Here is an 8,292-nt window from a genome sequence, read left to right on the forward strand (position 1 = left end):
CCCCCCCCCTCCCCCATTGAAGTTACTGGTATTCACGCATGCTACTTGGTAATAATACAACTTATATTGTGACATTATTAAATTTGCTCCAATGATGGACAAAAAAGCTGAATTTTTAATCACCCAAGCAAAATACACAGAAACAATACAGAGAGACTTCATCATGTAAATGATTGCTTACTTTATTTTTATTAGTATCTATCATCTTTATTTGTCATTTACTTGATTAATTTTATAATTCCTTGTTGTTATTAAAAATGTAGCCAGAACACGGTATTGAAGAATAGAAGGCCATAAGTATAATTCCAGTTTTATAGTAGAATTTGAGTATAAACTTATTAAAAAACCCTAAGCTTTGAACCGTAGAAAAGCAATAGAAAATGAAACAAAAGTCCTATAAGATGGACTCGAGCTAGAAAGACCTAGTAGAAACAAAGTAGTACGAGGGAAGTTGCATTCCAAGATGGTTGGTAGTATCTTTTGATTTTTCAAGTGTAGAAGATCAATGTCTTATGGAGTATTATTGTGTATGGACTTGGGCTAGTTTTGTTCAGATTTCTTGAGCAATGCTTTGCCCTTTACTTTTTAGGCTAAATAAATTACGGGGTACTGATGCATTATGCAGGCATCGCTATATACTATATCAAAGAAACCCGTCTGGAAAAGCGTGGTTTCTCAGTATTTAAACGATTGTTCTTTGAGGTTTAGGAGGGAGAAATGTACCTAGGTTAGGTTACGTATTTAGTATGCTTTATCCCCCAGCCTCCCTAATGTGCAAATATATAGCCCAAAATTGTTTCTAAACTATTATATATTTATCCTATTTTATTTTATTTTATTAGCATTAACCAAACTTGACTTCTTCACTGTTCCCAAATAATACACCAGTACTAATTACGCGGCTAACTTGTAAGAATAACAAATCCAGTAATAGTTAATTTTTAAGACAAAACAAAATAGGAGTAAATGAAGCTTGAACTTGGCTCGCTTTTACACCATCTAAGGGCTAAAGGAATAAACACAAGAATTGTTTCCTTCCTATTTCGTACAGACCCATGGACCCCTCAAAAAGTCTACTCTCTCTGGAGAAAAATAAATTTCTGTAAAATTTAGGACGGTTCTGCAGCAAGGCCTACTATAGAAACAAGGGCCAGCCCTGACCACACCAATTCCTTGTACCAAAATATCTTACAGAATGCACTTTAATCATCAACTAAATAATTCATTCTTCATTGAAAGATTCTAATATATGGACCAAGGAATCAATAGTTAAGCTGTCAGAATGCCATACTTCAGACTCCCCGAATGTATCAACGAAGATACAACTCTGAGATGGTAAATCACACGGTTTTTGTTTTATTTGCATTTAGGCTCCAGGCACCTCCTTCCTCACAGGCTGTTTTCTCTTGATTCTCATTCTGCCTTCCCATGGAGAATTGCCTCTTGATTCTCTTTTCCCTTCAATCAGAGCCTTGTCTTTTGAATCGCGTTCTCCCACCAGACAGAGTATTGTGTCTAGAAACAATATAAGGAACCAAAGAGACTAGAATCTTTGATAGTATTAAGCTAGAAACCCATGGAATCCCCAAATGAAAGGATTTGCCCCTATAAGATCTCAAAACTTCTCATTTTAGAGGAACCTCCTAAACTGGAATGGAAAGAGGATAATTTCTTAAACCACATCGGCCTGACATAACATAAAGAAAGAAAAACGAGCAATAATGGGGTTTTTAAAGGCCAAATGAAAATACTGAAAAAACACAACAAAGCGAATATTTCGAGGGGACAAACGCCTCTTTTCTTCAGCGCGATACGAAAAAATATAATGAATGCGATTGCCGAAGAACAAACCAACAAATAAAGTGCGGAAATTCAATGTGAATGTGAAAAAAACCAAAGAAAAAAAAATTAAAAGATGAACAAAAATCAATAAAAGCCAAAAAATTGAAAGAATTGGAACCAAATACCTAACAACAATAGAAGTGAGTCATTCACCAATATCCATGATTTGTAAAAAAATAAAAAATTGAACCGCCATCGACGGATACTAGCGAATAATTCACATTGACTTTCCGCGTTTTAGTTTTTGGTTTGTTCTTCGGCCACTCGCATTGATTATATTTTTTCGTTTCGCTTTGTAGTGTTTTTTCAGTATTTTCATTTGGCCTTTAAAAACCCCATTTTTGCTCGTTTTTCTTTCTTTATGGAATGGAAAAACTGTTCCTAGATGAAGGAGGAATGAGTGCCCTGAGAGAATGGGGAGTCAAGAGCACCTAGGACTTGGCTCGTTATTGCACCGAGCCAAGAATGTCTTCCAGCATCCCATACCCGGTTAAAATTAGCTTCGCCGGATGTAATCTGCAAAAGATAACAACAAATACTTAGCCGGTAACTTGTCAACTGAAAAGCTGTATGCAACTAGGAAAATAACAACACTAATCATGTCTACTTTACTATAAACATAGCTTATTTAGAAACCCCTGGAAGGTGTGCCACATTTCACAATTACTGTCCCTTTTGCTATCTGCCCATAATTTCACTTTTTGTTTTTCATTTTTGAAAAGATTGAATTTTTGTTCATGATAAGACCAAGTACCTCGCTATTTCCAATGTTACTTGTATTACCATCAATCAAGACCATTTCCTTAGGTAGTAGTTCTATTGACCTCTCACGTCAATTATATCTCGTCAAAGGCTAAAGCTCAACAGTCAGGGTAGTCAGATAAGTAATCTTGGAACGTTAGAACATACTACAAGAGCATAGGCTGGGCTGTCTTTCGGCATTCAAAAATATGTTAAGACTCATCAAGTGCCCCTCCCCACGGTAATCTTTAGTAAAAGGCGAAAGATTAACTCGATATGAGGAGAGGCCAGAGCTATGAAAATTGCTAGAGTGGACTTGAGTATATAACAATAAATTCTAGTAAATCCTTATCAGTTTAAAACAGTTCGTGGTAAGGAACTTTAAGTAAGGAGTGATCCGGCTCAATGGTAACCGAATCTCTATAAAACGAGTTTTGATAGCAATAGATACATCAAAAGAATCAAATTTCAATGTTGAATTCAAATATATAATTTTCATCAAGTTTTGTCTTACCCATCAAAAGTTAAGCGCCTGAGAAAATTTGGCTGATTTTCGAAAAAAGGGGGAAAGACCCCCTCAAAACTATACAACCTTAATGAAAATCACACCATCATATTCAGGGTATCAGAGAACCCTACTGTAGAGGCTTCAAGCTCCTATCTAAAAAAATGTAAAATTTTGCATTTTTTGCCAGAAGCAAGATCACGGATGCGTGTTTACTTGTTTTTTTTCCCAGGGGTGATCGTATCGACCCAGTGGTCCTAGAATATCGTGGAAGGACTCATTGGAACGGAAAGTAAAAGTTCTAGTGCCCTTTTTAAGTGATAAAAAAAAATGGAGGGCAACTAGGCCCCCTCCCAAGCTCATTTTTTTCCCAAAGTCACCCGATCAAAATTTTGAGATATCCATTTTGTTCAGCATGGTCGAAAATATGATAAAAATATCTTTTAAGATGACTTAATCCCCCAAAGTCCTCGGGGGAGGGCTGAAAGTTATGAACTTTACCCAATGTTTAAATATAGTATTGGTTATTGGGAAGTATACAGACGTTTTCAGGGGGGATTTTTTATGTTAGATGGGGGGAAGGGTGGGTCGGGGGTTATATGGGAGGATCTTTACACGGAGTAAGTTTTCATGGGGGAAGGGACATTGCTATGAAGGGGGCACCGGATTTCCCAGCATTGTTAAAGAAAAAGATCAGAAATTAAATAAAAAAAAAAAAAATTCAACTGATTTCAACTGATCAACTGATTGTGATTAAGGGGTCATTTTTAAAGAACTTGAAAAAAATTCAAACATTATCTTAAAGAGCAGGGTATTGACAAAGAGGCGAACCCCCTAATATACGTGTTAAAAATCTATGAACATAGAAGTTCGTTACGTAAGTTAAATCGTAAGTTACGTATGTTTATTACTAATAAAAACATTCGTAAATAAAATTAAACAAGTTTTGAGAAAGCCATTTAACCAAATAAAAATAAAATTAATATGCAAATTTTGTTTTAATTATTCATGTACGGTGAGCCAATATCAAAACCTGCATTAATTCCAAAACGTTCAAAAATTAAATTAAAAAACAAGTTTTTTTAACTGAAAGTAAGGAACGACGTTACAACTCAAAACGAACAGAAATTATTCCTTATATGAAGGGGGCTGTCCCTCCTTCAACGCCTCGCTCTTTACGCTAAACTTTGACTTTCTCACAGCTCTATTTTTTTAAAAAAAAAAAAAACTTTAGCGTAAAGAGCGAGGCGTTGAGGAGGGGACAGCCCTCTTCATATATGGAATAATTTCTGTTCGTTTTAAGTTTTAACGTCGTTCTTTACTTTCAGTTAAAAAAGCTTGTTTTTTTTTATTTAATTTTAACAAGGTTCGAAAGCTATAAGGAATTCAATGGTCAATCAAGTAAATACGAGCAAAAAAATCACATGATGAGAAAACATATTCAATGAGCGGGCAACTTTAATGACATGGTACAAAACCTACATCCGCAGAAAATAACATAAATATTCAGTAACCAGGCTCAAAAATAATTGTAATGTAACTGAGTGGTGGATCACAATGGCTGTAGCCAAAGGCCCCGCTATTTAAATATTCCAAGAACCTTGGCGGTAGTGAAGGAATATTTAGTTTGATATGTTGCCAACGCAATTGACTTGACAAAATGTGTGGGGACCAAGGGCATTTCACTTTTTAAGACTAGCCTTTGTGACTTTATCTAAATTTCAGCAATTTGATTCGATTCCTAGTTCAATTTAAAAAGCAATATTTAATAATTACAGAGTATTTCCAAAAACAAAGTGCATCAGGAACCTACGATAGTATGATTTTAGCTTAGAATTGATAAATACGTGACGCATTAGAGAGGGCCAAATGACAGTAACTTTTCAGAATGTGGACAAGGGTCCGCGCGAACGCAGTCCACCACTACCAAAAATTACGATGTTGAGTTACCCCCATTTGGGGTAATCACAACATTTCAGCCCTGTTCGGGCAAACAATTTTTATTTTACGGGCCAGAATGCTGGAACGTGGTCCTTTTCTGTGGCGTGATCTCATTTGCTACTTAAAAAGAGGACTAGGTCTTTGAATGTTTATTTGAACGATCCCTCTTTCAACAATACCCTACAACTACTGGCGCAATTCCCCCGTAAAGAAAAACACGCATGTACGGCCATCCTTCTCTAAAAAATGAGAAATATTTGTAATGGATTTCGAGTTCTCGTGTGTTTTTATGTTTAATTTCATTCAATAGATTGCATTAAAAATCTACACCTCTTTGAACAGGATTAGCCTCTATTTCTAAAATAATTCAAATTTTAAATTGCTAACAGTTTCGACGAGAAACTTCAAAATTATAAAATTTTTAATATTTAGAATATCGTTTCTTTCAAATAGATCGCAAGTTCTAAAATACAAAATATTTTCTCTAGCCCCCTCCCTATTTGCTGTGTAATTCCCCAAGGAACCTTATTGGGACCAATCTTATTGCTAGTTATGATTAATGATATCGGTAAGGAATTCCCCCAAAGGTGTAAATATGTGGATGAGTTGTCTATCCTTGAAATATGTCATAGGAATATTAAAAGTGACCCCCTCGAAATCTTAACCCATGTTTCGAATGAAGCTAAGAATCTAAATATGAAAGTAAATTTCACTAAATCCAATATAATGACGATATATTTCTTGAAATTCACTTCCTTTTTCCTAGACCATATTTCACCCGAAATACTAATGAAAAATGTTATACTCTTCGGTGTCACTATTTCAAATAATCTCACGTGGGGCATGCATGTTTCAAACGTTGTTAAAAAAGCAAATTTTTCACTGTTTATGTTAAAACCCTTAAACAAATTTAATTGTCCTAAGATGCATTCCTTCTCGCTTCTTGGTCGCTTCCTGGCATTTGACCAGTTAACACCTATGCTGGGTTAAATATTTGAAACCCGTTTTTGGAAGTTATTAAAGTTTCAATCATTGACCAGTTTTGATCTATATTAACTGGATTTATTGTTTCGCTATTATGTCAAGGCCCATTAAATACACATGCCCTGAGTGCAGACTTCGTGCCGCCAGTGGAACAGTGCAGTGCAGTCGGTGTCAGCAGTGGTTTCATCCAAAATGTGCAGGCATTTCTATTGAGAAGAGAAAACAATGTGGTGAGTGGTTTTGTTTAAACTGCCAGTCCCCCCGTTCTTTGAATGAGGACCCCGCATCACCTTTAACACCACTTTCTCTACCCCCTGTCTCTAAACCACGTTCTACGCCCAAGTCTGCCACTAAAACAACAACCCCAAAATCAATTTTAAAAAATCAAGCTTCCCAAGTCCCCCCTTGTGTTTACTGTATTAAACACATCAAACAGCTGACTTATCTCCGAGCTATATACAATTCCCAGTTAGAGAAGAATTCGGAGCATGAAGTAGCCATTGAAGAGTTGAAAAAACAAGTTGAACTTTTTCTCAATGACTAAAAAATTGGTAACGATATACTACAGGAGCGTGATCTTGAAATTAAAAAATTAAGTGAAAATATAAACTCTCATAATTCACAACGCCTCCTTATGGAAGATGAACTCTGCAGTCTAGAGAACAATCAGGTGACCCTTAAATTAAAAATCACCAAATTACAAGAGGATTTAAAAAACAATGAAGCAATTATTATTACCCTAGGGAATCAATTATCTGAGTTCAGCAAATCCAGCATTAATTGCAGAGTATCCCATGAGAGCTTACAAATACCTATGTGTGATGACCTTGAGTTCGTTAATAGTCCAGTGACTTCCGCTTTTCGCATAAATTATTTGGTGATAATGAACTAAACAAAAAGGTTATGGAGAAGTCATTATCAGACGATGAAATTTTTATTATCTTTGAAAAAATTAATAAAGTGAAGGATAAAAGTGAAATAAATACAAAAATAAGCAGAAAGGAAAATGTAATCTGCAAGCATTTCAATAGTGGTTTCTGCAAGTTCTGCAAACAATGCAATTTTCTGCATATCTGTAGCCAGTTTATGTGTGTCTCATAAGTGTATTTTTGACCATGTTGATGTTTGTTCGGTTTTATATTGTATTGATAAGTCGTGTCCTTTTGCTCATGCCTCTCCAGGATTGGAGCGCAGGTTTAAAACCCAACTTTTTTTAGAGCGACGCCGAAATTCTTCGCGACCCCCACCCCCTCCCCTTGTTCGTGTTCCATTCGACTTTCAGTCTTATCCCCCTGCATACCCGTTACAGAGCAGTATTCCACAGGAATCCATCCCTCGAAACAATCCTCCGCCCCAAGTTCTTACGCGTGCCCAGTCAGTCCAACCCCCAACATCACTTCACTCAATTCAGACCATCCCCAAACCCCCCTCACTCATATTCCTCCCAAAAATCCACTTCCTTTCGACTCCTTTCGTCTCCGTACGTCCAAAAAGTTACCAGCCGGTTACCAGCTGGCTCCGCTCTCAGACACCCTCCACAGTCCTTCCCTCCCCCCGCATCATCTTGCCCCCCCCCAAGCCCCATATAAACAACACTCCCAATTTGACTTATTCCCAGATCACCAGGAAACCTTTCTCCCGTCCCTTGCACTTTACCCCCCCCCCCCCCTGGCTACCCTACCAGTATGACTCTGGTTTAAGAGTAAGCAGGCAGAACGATCCACAGGTAGCACATCCATGCAGAGTTTCTAAAACTTCAAACGAATTCCACCGTAGTTCCATCCCAACTTAATAATATTCCCATAATTTGTTCGCTGTCCTCCTTTTCTCTTAAGCCCGGTCAAGTCCCGCCTTTTAATAATGCCTCAAAACCACACCCTTACCCACAGCATCCTTCTCATAAACTTCAACCCCAAATAACTCCCTCCCGAATTGAAAAAAAAAATCCCAATACCCAAATAGGTTTAAATTTCCAACTTTCCTACTTACCAATGCTAAGAGCCTGAATTTTGACAAAATTACCGAACTCGAGGTTATCTCTGAAATTCATAAAATTAATATTATTGCTGTGACAGAGGTTCAGTCCCAGAACCCAGATTTCCTAAAAATTAGCAATTATACTCAGTTTATAAAACTTCGCCCTCCCGATCACCCTCTCGGGAAAAAAGGGGGTGATATTTTATTTTTTGTCCGAGATAACCTCCAACCTAAACTCATCCCCACCCCCAACTTATCAGATTATGATGAAATTCTATGGCTGAGCCTTCGACCGAAAGTAC

At 37.0% G+C, this 8,292-nt stretch overlaps 1 pseudogene; it reads right to left on the reverse strand.

Annotated features, from left to right (window-relative positions):
• Positions 1 to 2,762: 2,762 nt before the first annotated feature.
• Positions 2,763 to 2,879, reverse strand: LOC148950446 (U5 spliceosomal RNA; annotated as a pseudogene).
• Between the last annotated feature and the right edge of the window lie 5,413 nt (positions 2,880 to 8,292).

The sequence above is a fragment of the Artemia sp. Qi Xiang Cuo genome, chromosome 7 (genome assembly GCF_049724085.1).
Source record: "Artemia sp. Qi Xiang Cuo chromosome 7, ASM4972408v1, whole genome shotgun sequence".
NCBI lineage: Eukaryota > Metazoa > Arthropoda > Branchiopoda > Anostraca > Artemiidae > Artemia > Artemia sp. Qi Xiang Cuo.